Source organism: Panthera uncia, chromosome D1, assembly GCF_023721935.1.
Source record: "Panthera uncia isolate 11264 chromosome D1, Puncia_PCG_1.0, whole genome shotgun sequence".
In the NCBI taxonomy this organism is placed as follows: Eukaryota; Metazoa; Chordata; class Mammalia; order Carnivora; family Felidae; genus Panthera; species Panthera uncia.
The window spans coordinates 92,384,877-92,405,667 of NC_064808.1; the positions used below are offsets into that span (position 1 = coordinate 92,384,877).

At 46.0% G+C, this 20,791-nt stretch overlaps 1 long non-coding RNA gene across 7 annotated transcripts in view; it reads left to right on the forward strand.

Moving 5' to 3' along the window:
* LOC125915150 (uncharacterized) overlaps window positions 1-20,791 on the forward strand; it is a 212,588-nt gene that overhangs the window by 157,499 nt on the left and 34,298 nt on the right. For all 7 annotated transcript variants that reach the window (XR_007455587.1, XR_007455578.1, XR_007455585.1 and 4 more), the window contains one exon: window positions 6,588-6,712. This is a non-coding gene — a long non-coding RNA (uncharacterized LOC125915150). The remainder of the gene's footprint in view (window positions 1-6,587; window positions 6,713-20,791) is intronic.

Genomic DNA, 20,791 nt, shown 5'->3' on the forward strand with positions numbered 1-20,791 from the left:
CAGAGCATGGGGTTGTGGTTATTTCCAACTGCTGGTCCCCAGGGGGGCCGGAAACTGCCGGAGAGCTTCTGGGTGAAGCAGAGCTGGGGATCCCAGGGACGTTCACTCCTTGGAGGGTGCCAGCCAGCATTAACACTCGTGCTCACAATGCCAGGCTTTTTGAGAAGGGCATTGAAGCCAGCTTAGGTTCCTAGAATGTATTTATCCATCTGCAACTGAGATTTGCCCTCCTGATTCCTTTGTCTTCCGAATCAGAAATGGCAGGTTTGACCTCAGAACCCTTTAGTTTCTCTCTGGGTAAGGAAGTTCGGTACTGAATGCCTGCTCTAGGTATCTCTGGACACACGTGGGTCATCTTGGCCCGTGCGAACACCTCAGATTTTCCTCTCCAACTTGACATGCTCCCATTAAGATATCCCTCAATGTCCTTCTCTTAGCTAGGGAGACTTAGGGAATGTTACGCATTCTGATATTAGCATAATAGAAAATAAACCAGGAGGTGAACTTATTGAAAAGTCATCATGTAACAGTCTCCAAATCAGAAACACCAACCCCAACAACCACAACTTTGGGGCAATTCCCTGTGGAATGGGATTACAAAAATGTAATTGCAATGTTGTGAGAAGGTATTGACACAAATTGTTTTGCCCGCTTGAGGTCCCGTGGGGTCTACACTGAAATCTTCTCTAGCCCTTCCTCAAGACAGTCTTCAAGGGAGCCGACCCTGAGCCCATCTTGCCCATTTTAAATAGCATGCGACCCTATCAAGCGAGTAAAAACAAAGGGCAGATTGGTTGTGCCTCGTCCTCTCTTTGGTAAAAGCATCCCATGCCTACTCCGCCTTAAAAGCAGAACGTGCCCTTTTTGTGTGCAGACTGTACAAAGTGGGCCCCCTGCCCTTTCCAGGGAGGGAATGTAAGCAGATCCCTGAAGAAACCACTTGGCTCGGCAATTTTAGGGCTTGTTGTAATTGGCCTGGCCTAAAAGAACTCAGCACACTGTACGTGTGCCAAGGAAATGCAAATGCTTCCCTGAAACGGACGTTTAGGGTGGATGAGAAGAGCTGGGCTTATCTGTGAACCCAAGTAGAAGAGCAAGATGGACAGAAAGTTCAGGAAATCAGAGAGGCTCCTTAGGGACCGTTTTTTCACTTAGCCACGGGTGGTGGCCACACCAACTGAACTGGTCAGATAGGGCAGGGCGAGCGTGATCTGGAGGGAAAGATCTTGAGTAACAGGCTTTCTCCTTCCATTATGAGCCTGTTTTTCCTGAGGGGCAGGGCCAGTCTTCTTGCCCAGGCTGGCTCCCCACCAGTTATACCAGTGATCCCCAGCTGGGCTCAGCATCGACAACCCTCCTCTGGACCCTGGGGAGTTGACTGGGGATACTTCCTACGGACTGATTACTCCTGATTCCCTATTCTCACACCCCTTTTCTATAAAAAAATGGTTAGAAACTGGGAACCCAGTTTTGTATGTTATTTTTCTCCACAGCGCTCTAGAATTCTCTGCAGTCATTTTTACACTTGGCTGCCCTCTCCTCCTTCCTCATTATTTGTGTGCTCCATGAGGGCTCGCCTGCTAGTCCTGACTATATTCCTAGGGCTTACCACAGTCGTCAGCCCATAGGACTTACTAAATAAAGGCCTGTTAATTGACTAATAATAATTCAGCTTACCGTGGGACGTTTCATAGCATGATTCTTTAGTACCATTTTGATTTCTATTTCTGTGGCATAGCTGAGCATATAGAAGGTGATGAGTCAACACTGGATGGATTCGGATTTTTCTGATGAATTAACAATCCTCTCCAGCCGGGAAGGTGCTGAGCTCCGAAGCTAGGAAGGAATGAGCCAGTTAGGAACGGAGAAACTAACTCCCGTGATGAGTCCAGCTTCCTCTCTGCCTTTGTCCACTCACATCTTTCAATGCCTAGGGTCTTCCTTTGCCCCCATCGTTTACCCCCATCTCTTACCATCTCTTGAGACCCCTAGATGGTCTTGGAAAGAGCCCAGAGGCCTTGAACTCCCTAGAGGCTCTCTCTTCACTTCTTCCTGCCTCTCAATTTCCCTTAGTGATCTCACGTTTCTCCCTTTCCCTTCATCACTAAGCTTTGTGTCTTTTCCCTTGTCCACTTAATGCCCTCTGTCCCCTCTACTGAATCAGAGACCCGTTCTTTAACACACCGTTTCTTTCGTCTGCCACCCTCGCCGGGTTTCTACTCGCTTTTACCGCCCTGCCGCGGGGTCGCACCATGCAAACAATTCAAGCACCAGCCACCTGCCAGCACCTCAGAGCTCCATACCGTTTCCTCCTCATCGACCATCTTTACCTTGTTCATTCCTCCTGCCCCTGTTCCTCCACCTCCCCGACATGCACCGGAAGGCTTGCACGCCCATGCAAAAGGTAGTGTCACACACAATTTCACCTGCACTTTCACCGCTAATGTGTCCGAATGCCTGGCCCGACGAGAGGTGGTATTTTGAAAGTTGACTATAATTCTGACTTTATAAAATCCCGATTCATTTTAGGTCCTTTCTTCCTCCTACAGGTGTCACTTTTCTTTTCCTTTGTTTCCCCTTCTTGCTGATGCATCTTGCGTGCGTACGTTTTGCTTACTTCTCCATTAGAGTGGCCTGTGACGGAATTAGCTCTGGAGCTCGGCATTCGGACAGAGATCGGGCCATGCTCAATTGACTCACCTGAATTCAGAGATGAGGGGTGGGAGTATTCAACAAGACAGCTTCTAAACATCTCTTTTTAAAACCCGAGATCCTCTGGAGCGCCTGGGTGGCTCAGTCGGTTAACCGCCCGACTTCGGCTCAGGTCATGATCTCACAGTTTGTGAGTTCGAGCCCCGCATCGGGCTCTGTGCTGACAGCTCAGAGCCTGGAGCCTGCTTCTGATTCTGGGTCTCATTCTCTCTCTGCTCTTCCCCCACTTGTGCTCTGTCTTTCAAAAATAAAATAAAAATGTAAAAAAAAAAAATCATAAAAAAAAAAAATAAATAAAACCCGAGATCCTCCTTAAACTGAACAGAGTCGAGGAGTTTTACCTTTTCCTTTGGGTTGTCTGCGATGCCGAAGGGCATTTAAATGGTCCACTTAATTAAATACTGGAATTACCTGAGAGAGTAAAATAAACAATCGTGTTCGAGGGTAAGAGAGGAAAAGGCAGCAGGCACACTATGGGCTTAGGTGATCTTTGATGAGCATATTAGACCATGAAATCCCTCAATGGGAGCTGAATGCTCTGTGTGAAGGGTTCATGGGATTCTCCATCCAACTTCTCCTTTTGGGCCTCGTGTTGTTCATAGGCCCCATAGAGGGATCCCGAAGGGTGATTTCATTCCAGTAGGTCTGTGCGCATGGGCGTCTCTCCTTGACCGAAAGAACTTCCGATGACAGAGCCCTCCTAGCCTTCTCCAGATGGGAAGTGGTCTTTCCAATTTTGGGTTGAGCTAGCAGAATATTTTTATTCTAGTGAATAAAATAGCATTCTCTCTGAGGCTGCTCCCCATTGGTTCCAATCTATGCCCTGATGCTCGGCAGAGCAAAATCCCATCCCTTTTCTATCTGAGAGTCCTTTGGGTATTTGGAGACAGTCATTATTTTCTATATGGAGTTTCATCTGCATCTGCCCGAACGTTTCCAGGGTTCCGAATTCCTCGGGACATGATTTCCGGTCCCTTCTATACCTGGGTTGCTGTCTTTCCAGCGTATTGCATTGTGTCTGGTGTGGGGTCAGAATGGGATGCTCTGCCCAGCCCAGAGAGGAGCAAGTGTTTCACCCCAATCCATCGTCCTGTTTGTTCTCCAGTACCTGACGCAGCATCCTTCACGTGCTAAACCCCCTGATTCTTCTTCTGGAGCAGAATGTCCGGACTCGTATTCTAGCCTTCGCAGCATCCCTGTTACCAAAGATCCTCAGTTTTAGATCCATCTGCGCGGAAGAGATGTTTGTTTGTTTGCTTTTGCCGCTTGAATTCTCCAAATCCTTACTGCTGTTTTATACTTGACCCGAGTTGATATACCGAAGTTTAAGTGTCTTCAGGGCCGGTTGCCTTTTTCATATTTAGCCCAGAGCCCAATATAGGTCTGAGAGATATTTCTTGAATCTGTGGTCGGGAACCATGTCATGAATCAACTTATCATCATCATTTTGGTGACACATAGCTCCTTTGGCCTAGGGTGTCTGTTTTGTTTTTACACCTGTAGTGTCTGTATTGCTTATGGACGGAGAGCCCATGAAGAAGCTATGGTTTTTATTCATTTTTTTTTAATGTTTACTTATTTTTTTTTAACGTTTTATTTATTTTTGAGACAGGGAGAGACAGAGAATGAACAGGGGAGGGTCAGAGAGAGGGAGACACAGAATCCGAAACAGGCTCCAGGCTCTGAGCTGTCAGCACAGAGCCTGACGCGGGGCTCGAACTCACGGACCGCGAGGTCATGACCTGAGCCGAAGTCGGCCGCTTAACCGACTGAGCTGCCCAGGCGCCCCTAATGTTTACTTATTTTTGAGACACAGAGACAGCGCAGGCAGGGGAGGAGAGAGAGAGGGGGAGACAGAATCAGAAGCAGGCTCCAGTCTCCGAGCTGTCAGCACAGAGCCCGACATGGGGTTTGAACCCACAAACTGTGAGATCATGACCTGAGCCAAAGTCGGGCCCTCAACCAACTGAGCCACCCAGGCGCCCCTGTTTTTTTTTTTTTAATTATTTTATTATCATTTTATTTGTAAAGTTTATTTATTTTGAGAGGGAGAGAGGGAGGGAGCTGCATGCTTATGAGCGGGGGAGGGGCAGAAGTGGAGGGAGAGAGAGAATCTCAAGCAGGTTCCAGGCTCCGTGTGGAGCCTGACATGGGGCTCAGTCTCACGACTGGAGCATCATGACCTGAGCCGAAATTAAGAGTCAGACGTTTAACCAACTGAGCCACCCAGGCGCCCCCATGAAGCTATGGCTTTTAAAACATGGAGTTTTCTGATTTTATCCCAAGCTCGGTCTTCTGTGTGACCCAGTACAGAGCTGCTACGAACATCAGGGAGATCGTAGAATTTAACAGAGGTCAGTGGGAACTGGCTTGAGATTCGCTTTGCTGAAACCGACAGGAGACGTTTTATGTTGACCCCTTGGCCAGAGTTCCCTTGCCAGGACAGCTAGAAGGGTCGCTGAGGCGATGTGCTAGGGCGAGAAGAGCTCCAGGCTTAAATAGACTTAGGTTTGCTCCTTGTCTCTGCCGCTGCCTCCACAGTCATTTAACCACTCTTGACGTCAGTTTCTTCATCTATGAAATGGAGATAACCTAACTTCACAACCAAGGTCTCAGAACTGGTGTGGCAATGAAATGAGATAATGTATCACCACCCGTGTGGGGAACTCTGGCCAAAGCACGGTTGTCATTCTGCGAAGTTTCTTTATTCAGTCACTATCCGTTCTGGGAAATAAAGAGCATCCCAACAGACCATTGGTTGTTTCCCCTGCGTTCGACATAATGATGAATTCTCTCCTGCAGGCTCCGTCTGGGACTCTCTATCTGTGTCATACCCAGCACACTGTCCTCGCGGCTTGGGTGGGGGGTGGGGGGTCAATCAATACAACTTAATGGTTCAGCTCATTGCCCTGCACTGAGGAAGGTCAGTGTCTTCTCTCCAGAGACAGAGCATAGTCTAGACACATGGGACAGGAGGCAGTCAGGAAACGCGGGGCCTTCTTCGCTCCCCTGGTGGTTTTTCTAGTGCACGGGACGCCTTCCTTCCTCAATTGCACGAGCCTCTGGAGTCTACTTGCAGAAAGAGTAAATGCGTTTGATTTCCCACCTGCCTGCCCGGGGAAGGGAGAATGAATGAGACTCTATCGCTCTGGAGAAAGATACTGTTTGGACACACCGTCTGTTTCCATCAGGGTGGGGAGCAGTAGTAAATTGCCAGGGCTCCGAAGGGCCCTGTGCCCACGCTGGCCAGAGTCCAGGAGACTGGACCTTCCTCTCCTTACTCAGACGGCAGAGACCACGCCTGTCTCTGCGGAACAGCCCAGTGTGAATGTCCGACTGTATGATGCGTTTGTGCCGGTGAGCGACCTGGGCACGAGGCGGAGGCAGACGGTTGCCAGCCACCATTTCCCATGCAGAGCGTAGGCTGTGCAAGCCCCGTGACTCATGCCACACTCACCTGGACTCGGAGACCTCCAGGCACGGAGGGCTCCGTCTCCCCAGAACCTTCCCCTGATTAATTGTGGAGGGTCTCAGCCCGGCACGTCCCGCAGAGGCCGTCCTTCGCCCGCTGTGGCTGGCGTCGGACTCCACACCCCTGGGGTGCGAGCGCTCGGCTCCCTGGCCCTCCTCCCACGGAGGCACGGTCCCAGCCGGGTCCTGCCTGCCATGCCCCGCATCTCCCACAAGGGGGAGCCCCCGGAGGGCAGTGGAATTTGGGAAGCTGAAGTTTTCTCCTCCTGTCCTCCGATTTTCGCGCTTGACCCAACTGTGAGGTTTCTTTGTTGCAATGTTGGGGTCTGAGATAACACTTCTGGAGGCTGCAGCCGGGAACCACAGCTGATGCCATCTTTTCTTGTCTGTTGTTAATGACCTAGCATTATAAGCTAAGGAGGAAAAGTAACAAAGAGCTTGAAGACTTTCATGGCTCCCAGGCCCTGGACAGAGGCCGGCGGTCTCAGACAGACAGAACCAAGGAGGGGCCTGTGACGGCACAGCCCAGGTAGGTGTCCGGGAGAGGACGCCGGAGGGGCTCCTGGGGGTGAGGAGCACGGAGCCCTTGATGGTGGGAGGGTGGATGGAGTAGACACGGGGTGTCAGGGGAGATTAAGGGTGGGGGGGGGGGAGGCAGCGCAGAGAGACCGAGGAAGGGCAGAGGGAGGAACCCCCAAAGGGGTGCAAAAGAACAAAAACGCTTGTAGGATGTGATGCAAAAGGCTGACCGCGGGGCCGGGGCCGGAGAAGGGAGGGTTTGTGAACTGACTCAGAGGCTTAAACTAGTTTGAAGTTGGTTCCAACTCTGCCGCCCAGAAACTTCACAGGACTTCAGAGGCCGGGAGTCTGAAAGCCAGCGCTCAGCGGCGCAAGAAGATTCAAAGTGAGTAGGTGTGCCTGAAGGTCCAGCTAATCGGTCTGGTTGTGTGTCAGATAGCCACAGCCACTCCGGACTTGGGACTCCCTAAACTGGAAGGAATTCTGGTCGGCCGGCCTTCTCAGGTTCTCTCTGCTCCGAACCCATGTCTCAGACTTTCCCCCTCTCCTCTCCAGTCTCCTGCAGTTGCTGTCGGTAACGGACCAGGAGTCAGAAGTGCGCACTGTGCAGCTTAGGGAGATTAGCTGAAGCAAGGAGACGTCAGAATCCCCTTTTTCTTTGTCTATAACAGGGAGATAATAATATATTACTAATGAGCCTTATAGGATTTTTCTGAGGATTGAATAAGTAAGATAATGTGAATAAATGTTCCTAATAGATTATAATTGCTAGTTAAATAAAAGATGGCATTAATAATAATTAATCAGTTAAGATACCCTTACGATGCTCAGCGGGGCATGTTCCTGCCGAGCTTTGGAGGGACATGTGTGTTTACTATTTGCGGGAAAATCTCAGTACATAACCCCCAATTTCCATATCACTTTTTAGAGTAACCTCTTTGGCAGATAAGTGGGGAACTCCGTGTTCTTTCCCTTTTAGCCACCTTCCAATGTTCTCTTTTCTGGCCTCGGCTACACGTTTCTAGTTCTGAAACATGCAGATAGTGATTGATGGTGTCTGCTTCCCTCTCTGGAAGAGTGATTCGTCTGTGTCCTCAACACTGCTGCTCGAGTAAATGTCACAACGTGTCTCAGGCACATGATCAGACTACACTTGGAAGAAGCAAATAAGAAGGCTGTGTTTATAATCCCATCACCATATTCCCTGCCTGGAATGTTCTTTCCAGACTACGTGTTACTTATTCACTAAAATGTCTCTGATGGGAAGTCGGGTTCTGCACTCTGGGGCAGGCTGTTTCTGTTGACCTATGAAGGCTGTAGTTGGCTTTGATACCTGTGGGCGCATTCACCCTTTCCTTAGGTTCCTGAGGCAGTGTGCTCTATGGGGAAGGCAGTGTAGACTATGAGCAAATCCCTTGATTTCATTGAGCCTTCTCTTTCCATCGTCAAATGGAGCTGCTATTACGTTTTCTTCCTGCATCCAGATGTAGATGTGAGGCACTCATGAGATTATACTTGAGCTCACCACAAGTTTGTAACTCTCTACAGAGTCATAGAATTGTAAGAGCTCATCATCGTTGTTCTGCTGCGTGTTTCTTACTAGTGATCGACCTGTATCTCACAACCTTTTATTTTGTTTTATTATTTTATTTTTAATTTTTTTAACGTATATTTATTTTTGAGAGAGAGAGAGAGAGAGAGAGAGACAGAGTGCAAGAGGGGGAGGGGCAGAGAGAGAGGGAGACACAGAATCCCAAGCAAGCTCCAGGCTCTGAGCTGTCAGCACAGAGCCCGACGCGGGGCTTGAACCCACGAACCGTGAGATCATGACCTGAGCTGAAGTCGGACGCTTAACCGACTGAGCCACCCAGGCGCCCCATAGCCTTAATTATTTTAAAAATTGTCTTTCCCAGGTGTTAATGTATTCTATTTTCTTCTCTGCCAATTGACTAATAAATTAAATCTTTATAGAGATGCTAAGTGTAAGCCATATACCTACTCACCTTCAGAAAGTTTGTATCCTCTCTAAGTCATGTGTACAGATGCATAATATGTATGCAGACTATATTTTTCTAAAACCCTAAGCGCGCATGCACACACACACACACACACACACACACACACACACACATATATATTCCTTCTTTCAAGCAGGTACTTACTCCTCCTTTAATACAAAATACAGGGGCGCCCGGGTGGCTCAGTCGGTTGAGCGTCTGACTTCGGCTCAGGTCACGATCTCGCGGTCCATGAGTTCGAGCCCCACGTCAGGCTCTGGGCTGACGGCTCAGAGCCTGGAGCCTGCTTCCGATTCTGTGTCTCCCTCTCTCTCTGCCCCTCCCCCGTTCATGCTCTGTCTCTCTCTGTCTCGAAAATAAAAAACGTTAAAAAAAAATTTACAAAACAAAATACATGCAAATACACATTTGAGCAAAAACATGCAGTGACATTCACACAAGACACTCACTTAGAGAGCAGACTTCATAGGGAGGAGGAGGAATGAACTGTATCAGCATCTCAGCTATTTTAGAGTCCAGAAGTGATCACAATACACAATTCACGTGGTTAAAAAAAAAAAAAGTCATGGATCAATTTCTGCCCCGTTCCCAGGAATGAATATCAATATCCACCTCTTCCAGACAGACTCACGGCAGCTTCAGATATTTTTAAATGAGTTTTTTTAAAATACATTTGCAAAGTCAATTATTGTGAATCTCATCTGAGGCAATTAAAAAAACATCCTGACATTTAAGGTGATATTTTTTTCCCAAGTAAAATAATTATAAATAATACTAATTATGAACAAATCATTCAGTTACTCTCAGTCTGGTTCAACCTTTAGGTTAATAAACCAATCCATTAAAATTCATCTTGCTCAAAGGACCAATTTGTTAAAAAAAATGTAGTGACCTTTCACCACAAGTGTGATTGATATTTTCTGTAACAATAATCAGAGCTGTCTTTCCCAGAAGAGAGTGTGGTCAAGTGGTAGATGTAGAAAACTGGGGACCTTTTATGCCCCTCTCAGTAATACTTCTAGATAAGGGCACAAAATGAGGTTGATGGTGATGATAATGTACAAAACGAAAATTCTGGTTTCAAAAAGTATCTTAAGAGAGACGTCTGAAAGTCTCAGGACAGTTGCCCATAAAAACTGATTATATCATTCTGGAAAGGTTTTAGATATGCCCCTGTGTCTGCCTCTGGAGTTTCATTCTCTCCCAAGATGTGAGGCAGGGATTTGCAAATACGGCCCATGGGCCAAATCCAGTCTGCCACCTGTTTCTGTGAATAAAGTTTTATCAGAACAAAGCACAGCTCCCACTTACGTATTGTCAGTGGCTGCTTGCCTCCTACCGAGGCATTCTAGGAGCCCCAACAGAGACCTGAAATTCTGACTCTTTGGCCCTTGACAGAAAAAGTTGGCCAACCCCAGTTGGAGGGTAATGAAAAAAAAAAAGTTATCTTTGAATTTCCTGCACCAACTAATATTGGAGCTGCACTTTACGGTTGATAAAGTCTGACCGTGTTATTTTGCAAGAGATGTTATTCTCATTTAACTGATGGAGAAGGTGCAGATTTGTCCGTGGCCCCGTGGCCCCGTGGCCACTAACTGGTGTAGGTAGACCTTGGCCTCCTAAGAGGGAAGGGACGCTGCCCCGAGGGCCGCTGTTAGAGAAGCAGTGACCGAGACGGCTGTCAGGCTGTGGTCACGGCTGCCTGTCTCTTTCATCCACCCAGATGTGGTCATGGCCAAAGAACAGTAGGGGAAGCAATAGTCTTGACATTCCGTTCCCTCTTTATCTGACCTTGGCCTGGGTGATTTTGCACTCGTTCTGCTTCTACGGTCCTATTCTCCTAAGCAGAGGAACACTAATAACCAGAAAGGAGAAAAAAAAAAAAAATGCTTCGCAGTCAAACAAAGCTAAGCTTTATTGCCTCAACTCTCACTTATCCATACTGAAGGAATGTACCCGCCCTGAAATTGGCACTGTGGCATGGATATTCTGAAACAGCCAGGAACAGAACCGTCTTTGTTTGGGGAATATGCTATCTTTTTAAAAGTTTGCTTTTTGAAATGGCAAATCCCCTCTTAATTATGTTCTGCTTTTACTCGGTTTATTATCAAAATTACACCCCCCCCCCGCCTCCCCCCCCAGGAGCTCGTTTCATCTACCAGCGAGGTAGGCCATGAGGTGCTGGATATTAGGAGAGAGGAAGCCTGGAAGGAAGACTTTGCCTTTGATATAAAATGAGTTGTTTGCAGAGACTCAAGGTTTTCTTAATCTTAGGTTTTCTTGGAATGGGAGTACAGAATAGAACAAGAGAGATGAGAGTAAGACACTCTTTTGTCAAATCTTCCCTGAAGATTCCGAGCTGAAGATAAGGATTTAAACAATCGAACTTCCCATTTTTCCACTCAAGCAGCCTACCTTTATGTGGGTGTCCACTGGGGTAGGCACTGCTGGGAGTTAAGCAGTATCACGTGGACTAAGATTCAGATATTCTGATAAGTGATTTATTAGAGCCATGAACATGTACCTTTGTGTCTATAATACAAATTAGAAAGAAGCAACGGAATGGAAACATAAATGAAGTCTGAGCACGCTCAAAGGAGAAGTCATTTTTCCTGATTAGACAGTCGCTGAAGAAATTGTGGAAGAAGTCGCATCTTGGGAGACCTGGGAGTGTGTAGGTTTTAGACATTTGGAAACGGAAGTGAGTGGGCATTCTAGGAGCAAGCAGAGAGAACCAAGTCCTCAAGCCAAGTGTAGGACTTGTACGTGAACCTCTACAGGTATAGAGGAGGATTGGGGCGGGGAAGCAGGTCAGGGTCGGATTCTCGGGGGCCTCGAATTGTAGGTTAAGGAGTTTGTTCTTGGGGCACCCGGGTGGCACAGTTGGTTGAGCGTCTGACTCTTGATTTTGGCTCAGGTCACCATCTCACAGTTCGTGCGATCGAGCCCCACGTCAGGTTTTGTGCTGAACGGGGAGCTTGGCTAAGATTCTCTCTCTCCCTCTGCCCCTTTTCCCCACTCGCACTCTCTCTCCCTCTCTCTCTCTCTCTCAAAGAAAAATAAAAGACGTGCGATCTTTACTGGGTGGATGATGAGAATCCTTGCATGTTTTTCCGCGGGAGAATTACATGGTCATACCTGTGATTTGGGAAGAGATGGAACAGGTGTTTGAAAAGATCCTGGAGGCCAAGTCATCATTTAGCTCCTAGAGTTAATGGACCAGGCGAGATAGGTTATTACCTTCATCCTGTGCTCTCCTCACGAGACTGTTCCTCTGTAACCTGACTATCGTAGGTTACAGCACTGGCTGAGGGCTTCCTGAGGGCACTTATTTAATGGCATGCCAGTGGCATTTACTCATAAAACCAAAAAGCCATCGGGGCCAGAAATAGGGGTTTTGGTTACTTCCCCAGACAGGATGCAGTTGGGGTGATTATACATGTGATTCATCGAGGTCGGGAAACAAGTTCTCCACAAACAAACACCCCTCCCCTCCAAGCCCAGTGACTCACAGCTTCTTCAGTTTGGAAAGCTCTGGAGTCCAGGCAGAATTTGAGGTATGATGTTAAATCATAATTTTTCAGTGTTCACTGTTATAAGGGAAACGTTTTTATTCACTCTCTCGATTGTTCAAGCAACGAGCATTTATGGAACTCTTAATTGTGTTAGGCACAGAGCATTCACTTAACAAATAATTATCGAGCATTTACTACATGCTCAGCGCTGTTCTAGATGTGAGATGTCATGGTTTTGTAGAGCTTACATTCTAGAAAGGAGATCCCAATATTCAATCCCCCTGGGAACCAAACAAGCAAATTTCCACCCTCGGGGAGTTCACGTTCTTACCGAGGAACGTGTCAGAGACAAGAAACTGGCACTTCGTTCCAAGAAAGAAGGGCAACATAGGCAAAAAGAAGCATGAATCCAGCACTACGGGGAAAGAATGGAGAAAGGAGCCTTAGGTTTGGGGGAGGGGGGTACTCAGTATGACAAGAGGGCTTATTTATAGACCTGAATTAGGATGTGCAAGTTGCCTGGGCCTTCTTTGGCGGGAGTTGACAGAGGGATACCGCACTCACACCGAGACTCACAGAATCCAGTCCCCGGACGTTCTGAGTTTCCAGTGTCTATCAGGCAAATGGAGTCACTGATTCAGGACTCCCGAGTGCTGTGGTTTGGGCTCACTGGCAGTTTTTCCGTACCTTCAGTCTGACTGTTTCGCAGTGGCCCAGTGCCATGAAGATAAAAACTTAGTAGGCTGGCTTCCTCCTTGCTTAAATAATATTCAGGTCAAATGCTGTAGCAACCAGCTCTGGCTTGGAGGTCATACTTGATTCTCATTTTATCAGGTTGTCTAAAATAACCAGGCCACGAGGTGGTTATTGTTATGGTTCTCGTTGGAATGGGATTTGACCTATATAAGGAAAAGAACTAGGACAGGAATAGCTCTTCAGCCCATCACAGACTTGGAGAAATCCAGTATAAGCAATTGCAGAATCACAGAGCTGGAAGGGACTCAAGGTGACTTAAGGTGATCCTGGCACCTGCCTCTGGGCACATATGTGCCTGTCTAGAAATTTAATATAAACTCTAGAACTCATCATTTTAACAATATGTAAAAGTTTACCCATCCTGAAAATAGTTTCCTTCAGGGTTGTGGTGCTGCCTAGCCTTGGGCAAAACATCTTTGAACCTTCTATTTTACAGCAGACCTCAGAGCCTATAGCATATTGTTTTGCATGTATTTAGTAGGGGAAAATCATTGTCTTTGCAGGATGTTTTGCATTTCCAAAAAACCAAATGCCATATCTAATTGGCCCTGCTGAATGACACTATTTTTGATTAAAAATGAATTTAAATGCAGCTATGAAATTATGAGCTGGCATGTTTGCTCGGCTCATAACTGGTTCAAAAAGGACTTATCAGCAATTGTGAAAGAAGTAAGTCCTTATTCTCGCAGATGGCCAACTTGAGGACACGTGAGCTCTGGGTGAGCCATACTGTTTCTCAGTCTCCTTGGTGAACTCCTTGAGGTCAAGGAGCACGCCTTGTTTGTTTCAAACTACCAACCCCTCGCGGAGGCAGGTGCACATCAGGGGCTATTTGTCGAATGAATTAAAAATCAATAATGTCATCACTTTATGTCCATCTCACAAATGCTTTGTCCATTTTTTTAATGTTTATTTATTTTCGAGAGAGACAGAGACAGCGTGTGAGCAGGGCTGGGGCAGAGAGAGAGGGAGACAGAATCCGGAGCAGGCTCCAGGCTCTGAGCAAGCTGTCAGCACAGAGCCTGATGCGGGGCTCGGACTCACACACCGCGAGATCATGACCTGAGCCGAAGTTGGACGCTTAACCAACTGAGCCACCCAGGCGCCCCTGTCCATTTTTATTTGTTTATTTTATTTTTTGCCACATGGGAATCCCAAGATCACCTCTACTCTTAAGGCCAATTAGCCAGCAAATGGCAAGGGAGTAGTCTGTGGCAAAAAGAACACTTCTGGGAAGAGAGTTCGGGTTCTAGTGTAGACTCGGTTTTAAGTAGGGTGGGTGGCTTTGGAAAAGGGGCTTAAGCCTATTCTTAGATGGAACTAGGGGATGGAAAGGGTCCACCTGAGGAAGAAAATAGAGAGGAGCCACTTGGTACCTATCTCTGAGCTTGTGGTGCGAGATTTTTTCAAGGTCTTGGTGTTGATCAGGATTCTTGTGTGTTCAAGTGTTCTTGACTTAGTTGAGGTACAAAACCACACTCCAGAAGGGCAGGGCTGCACCAGACTCTGGAAGTTACCAGAATCAGGGACTCAAGCCCTTGCACGACACACTTCCTCCGACTTTGTCCTCCACCTCTCGCCCCGGGCCAATTTCATTCTCTCCGATCCGCTTTCTCCAGGAGGATGAGGAAATTCATAAGACTTCTGAGAAGTTCCCTGGGCCAGGAAAACAAGACACCATGACTGGTGGCTGCTCTCAGCGCCATGAGAGAGAGGGCAGCTCGCCCAGAGAAGAGGTTGCTATATAGCCAATGAAACAGAGCCCCGCTAAAGCCTGCTGTCGCCTCCCATTTGCCACCCAGTCACCCTCCTCCTCTCGCTCCACGCTCATCGGCTGCTGACCTTCTACTCTTCTTGAAGGCCCTGATCAACCTCACTGCCTCTGAGGGCTGGTTGCCTGGGCAGCACAATTCCTTCCTGTCTGTGCTCCCAGAGCACGTGGGACCCATCCATACCGGGAAATAGAGCTCCTCGTGTTGCTCGTCATGGTTGGTTGACAGGCTTTCCTCCCCCGGGAGATTGGAAACTCCTCAAAGGCACTAATTCGTTTTGTGGTACTTTATCTATTTATTAGATCAGTTATTTATTACTTATTGACAGCCTACTGCGTACTAGGCTCTGGGGATTCGAAGAGAAGTAGCCCAAGATGGTCAAGGTCAAGTGGGAAACATATACACTTGCAGTGCGACGCATGGGATGAGTCCTCCATGGACATCAGTGGTGCTGTAGGAGCCCATAACATACAGGACAGTCTCTTCCCTAACAAGCATGGGGGTTGAGAAGGCCAGAGAAAATTTCCAAATGGTAGGAAAGGGCCGCCCCTGGCCTATACTGTGTTGAATAGGAGGATTGGGCTTGGTTGTGTAAGGTGTGGGGGTAGGGGGTGTGTTCTTTGGGGTAGGAACAGCCTATGAGAGGCTCCGGGGATGTCTGAAAGCGGAACATAACCAAGAGCTTATGTCTGAATGGCATAGATAAGACGGATACGTGGGGGGCGCCTGGGTGGCTCAGTCGGGTAAGCATCCGACTCTGGATTTCAGCTCGGGTCATGATCTCACAGTCATGGGATCGAGCCCCTCATCAGGCTCTGCATTGAGTGCGGAGCCTGCTTGGGATCCTCTCTCTCCTTCTTTCTCTCTGCCCCTCCTCTGCTCCCTCTTTCTCTCTCTATCTCTCAAAATAAATAAGTAGACATTAGAAACAAAGGCAAGGATACGTGAAATAATCGGAAAATAAGTTTCCAGTGAAGTACTAATTTTATAGTACCATACGCTAGGAGTAAGCAAAGATTGAAATTACTATGGGCTTACAAATAAAATCCTTAAAAAAATGTGGGTATTGATCGACTTCACGGGGAGTTAGTGCTAAATCTGAAATCAGAGTCTGAGTTTCAATCTCACTCTGCCAGGAATTAGCTCGGCGATAATTTCTCAACCGCTGATTTCTCGGTCATAAAATGAACGTGCTCATCGTTATACTGAGGACAAAATAAGGCACATAAATAAAAGTATAAACTGCAAAGCGCTATACAAACTGAAGTTATTCTTTAAACCTGACTATCTTTAAAACAGAGAGCTCTTAATTGACAAGACTATTTGGAAGATATGAAAAGGTGTGTAAATACAGTTACATGAGGGACGCCCGGGTGGCTCAGGTGGTTAAGCGACTGACTTCGGCTCAGGTCATGATCTCGCAGTTCGTGAGTTCGAGCCCCGCGTCGGGCTCTGTGCTGACAGCTCTGAGCCTGGAGCCCGCTTCGAATTCTGCCTCTCTCTACCCCTCCCCTGCTCACGCTCTGTGTCTCTCTGTCTCTCAATAATAAATGAATGTAAAAGAAAAATAAATAAATAAATACAGGTACACGGAAAGATACTATATTCATGTTAAGAGTTGTATTAATTTTACTTTCTGGCTAAAGATTTTGGTTAATGCCATTGCCAAATGCATAAGGTATTAACCAGCTGACTGTGGCTTTTTATACGTAGCTGACTCTGAAGATAAAGCAGAGAAACACTGCTTCAGGGGACACGGTTTGACTCAGCCAGACATGTGATGTGTTAGGAATTAAGTCACTTAGATGTTGTGATTATCAGGTGTTCTGTCGACTAAGTGAACTGCATTTTTGTAGACACAAGGTTTGCCCGAGGATTTCCTTCTAGCTATAGAACTCTACGAGGTAAAACTTCCCCTTCAGTACAACCATTTCCTCCTCTTTAAATGGTCATAAATAGGGGTGCCTGGATGGGCTCAGTCAATTAAGCGACTGATTCTTGACTTCAGCTCCGGTCATGATCTCACTTGCCTTGAGCTCTGCACTGACAGCGTGGAGCCTACTTGGGATTCTCTCTCTCTTTTTCCCCTTCCCTGGTACACTCTCTTTCTCTCAAAATAAATAATAAGATAAAACATTAAAAAAATAAATAAATGGGCGTAAATAATGACGGCATTTTAAAAGAGTTGCACTTGGGGCACCTGGGCGGCTCAGCGGGTTGAGCGTCCAACTCCTGATTTCGGCTGGCGTCGCAATCCCAGGGTCGTGGGATCCGCCACACAGAGTGTGGAGCCTGCTTGAGATTCTCTTTCTGTCCCTCGGCCCCTCTCCCCCACTCACGTGCAGTCTCTCTAAAGAAAGTAAAAATAAGTTAAATAAAAATAAAGAGCTGTATCTCAAAGATTACGGATGAAATACTAAAATTTAGTTGACAACGTATGTTCAGGCAAACTGGTAACCATCTTTACTCCGTGTGCTCCTTCAGTTTTCCAGAGCTTTTGGCTATTGTGTGGAGAGAGACCCCTGCCTTGTCTCCCACATTTACCACCAATGCTAACTCTGAGCCGATCATTATGGGAAAGAATGACTAATGCTTTATGATGTTGCTGGGAGGGTGGCCCCAAGAAGCACGGAATAAGGCTTTGGAGATTTGTCACTCATTCTCATTCAGTGATAAGCCCACAGAACCTGGAAGTGGAGGCTCGTCACCCCCAGGCATGGGGTCAAAGACATGGCCAGTCTTTGGTGGCGCGTCCTCTCTCTCCACCCATGGTTCGATCTACCTGGACCTAATTCTTGTGATGGCCGTCTTTCCAAAACTTGTTTGAGGAAGGAGAACACGGCTCCTCTCTTGGAACACTAGGTCTGTGATATATTAACACACAAGTTCCATAAAATAACAAGGTAGACTTAGGTCAAACAAACAAGTTGAGAAATTCTGAATATGTCCCTACTGGAGATTCAAAATGCACATTAACATTTCTAAGGCTGCAGAATTTGAGCTCTGCTTTCCCAGAGCTATTTGACTATCAGATTGTTTTACTTAGTAATGCCCATTAACATCTTGAGTACCTCCCCAGTACAGTTCGGATAATGTTCTTAGAGAAGTTTCGGTAAATACTCCTATTAAAGACTGAAGTCTATGCGTTAGATTGAAGAAAAATTGAACGCAGCTTAGATACAACCATGTAAATAGAGAATACATGTTTGTCACCCCAAAGGTTCTTTTAAATATCCCATTCTTTATTAAATTAGAGGTTTGCAGGAAGGGGGTTGAAATAAGCAGTCAATCTTCTAGTCCATCCATTCATCCAGTAAAACTCCATTTCCAACATTAATTCAGAAAAAAAGTTTTTCTTCTTTTCCATTAGACTGGAGAGAGCTCATGAAAAATCTCTTGAAAATGTTGCGGTTGACGCTTCTTCTCCCTCCCCTCTGCCCTTTTTCTTTTCTTTACAAAGAATGAGTCTGGGTGTGATTTTATATCTATTATAGTTTGTATTTGAAGGAACCCGATGGAAACCTACACGCCAAGAGACAGAGTAATAGCCAGTAGTTTTAGTCATAATCACAGAAAATTCCTTTCTTCTTCTCCAGCCTTTCCATTGCTCTGTGATTATGAGCTGTATCTTTAATAGACTGTTTCTAAAAAGTGCTAAGACTGTGTTTTCTTTCCATAGGGCCTCCAAAGCATCTTCCCCACCCCCCACCCCCAAAAGAGTCAGGAAGATACTAGACAGTGGGGTCAAGGCCATGCAACATAAGTTTTATTCTATTCCTCCTCTCGGAAGCTTTTCTACATCAACTTTCTTCTCTTATCACTGCTTTCCATTTATTCCATTCATAGGATGTCATTTTACCTATGATGACGCAGTGCTTTGCAACTGACCTCATTCCAGTCATCTGCCAATAAGAATTTAAAGATTCTTGGGCTCAGGGACAGTATATTCTATCTCACGTGCAGTGCTGTGTACCGAGTTGACATTTATTTATTTGAATTAATTTAAGAATACTTTACATGGGGTGAACGTGAGTGAGGCTATCTTCTCGTCTTTTGGGATTAATACCTACGTGTCTAGAACGTGAATGTTGGAGTCCAACTGACCTGAGTTCAAATCTCAGGCCAAAGAAGCATGAGTAATCGGTGTGTTCCTGATCAAGTTATCTATCTTCACTGAGATTCCACTTTCTTGTACATAATAGAGATATTATTTTGTTTTAATTTTTTAAGGTTTATTTATTTTGAGAGAGTGAGAGCGAGTGTGGGGGAGGGGCAGAGAGAGAGAGGGAGAGAGAATCCCAAGCAGGCGCTGCACTGTCAGTGTGGAGTCTGACCCAGGGCTCGAACTCACAGACCATGAGATCATGACCTGAGCCGAAATCAAGAGTCGGACACTCAACTGACTGAGCCGCCCAGGGGCCCGGGTATCATATTTTTTTTAAAAGATCAGATGAGGATAGTAGTCAGCAATTTAAGGTCTGGTGTCCTCCAGCTCTGGGTTTGAATCTCATCTCTGTGTCTGATTTGCTCCATCATCTTGAGCAAGTGAATTAACCTCTTTGAGCCTCATTTCCCTCATCTGGGAATTGGGGTCTATAACAGTATTTATCTCACCGAGTAGTTTGAATTCAACCGATTCAATGAAGTAACGCATGTAAAATCTAGATTGATAACTCCTACCTACTAAGAATTTAATGAATGCCAACCATCACTTTACAAAAGTGCCTAGTGTACCCAGTACGGGTGGGTTGCCATTGGCGAACACATTCTGCGGACCTGTTACAGCCTCAGGGAACTTAATATGTAACTTCCGGGTATGAATGACATTCCGACTCTTTTAGCTATCGTTAAGTGCACCAAATTCTTCTGAAGAAGAGGCTTCCTTGGAAAGATCATGAACATCTGGATTAAAAAAGAGCTTACATTCTCAAAGTGTAGTGGGTTGGAGATATTTTTTGTATTGAACACAGCCATCTTGTGACTTGATTTCCTCAGGATGTGAATCAGAGAAAAAAAAAACAACAAAAAAACAACAACTGAATTTTTTGTTCCAGAAAAGAAGGGGAGGACAGGCAGAGGATTTTTCACTGGTAAGGCAATTTACACACTTGTCCTTTTCATCGTGAGTCATGCTCTGTGATACATTTCATAGCAATGTCTATGAATTTCCAAATCTGGACCAAGACACATCAGCCAAATAAGGGATAAAGAAGAAAACAGACTTTTAATCCACCTAGTTACCATTCACAGGATTCTAGAAGTGGAACTTCAAAAATGACTATGCTAGCACCCCACATTGAGTCCTTTCTTTGAAGCCACTGAGAGAGAATTAGCTAATCACTTTCAAAATATTTGGAGTAGAACAGCAGAGGAATTCAATCGCCGGCTCTACTGTTTTAGAAGAAGTTCCTTCTTCCTAATCCTTTCCCCAAACCGTGTTGTCTCCTGCTAGAACTTGAGGCGAATTCTTCTTTTCTTGCTTTCATACTGGCTGACCTAAGTTCATCTTAAAATGACATTGTAAACTTTTTAAAAAGTTATGAAAGCTTACCCCTTAGTCTTTTTATTTTTCTAATCAAGCAAACTCATTTCAAAAGCTCCCTTACGTCCAATTTTTCCATACATCAGGTCATTTGAGGTTACTATTCTGAAGGTGTTCCCCAGATATTCTAATAATAGAATAAAAAACACCAACACTTTGGCATATTCACTTGGGCATCCCCAGGACCTAATGCCACTCAGAATTCATTATAGGTGCTTTAATAAAGTGTCGACTGAATGGATAAATATGGCCTCATGTTTATATAGCTTCTTATACCTTATAAAAAGCTTTAGCTTTCTCAAAGAATCCTGTCTTGGGTTCTCTTATTTTCTCCACCTCCAACCCCATCCCCAAATCTTTTTTTTTCCCCATTCTTTAAAATTTTTTTTTGACATTTATTTATTTTTGAGACAGAGAGAGACAGAGCATGAATGGGGGAGGGGCAGAGAGAGGGAGACACAGAATCTGAAACAGGCTCCAGGCTCT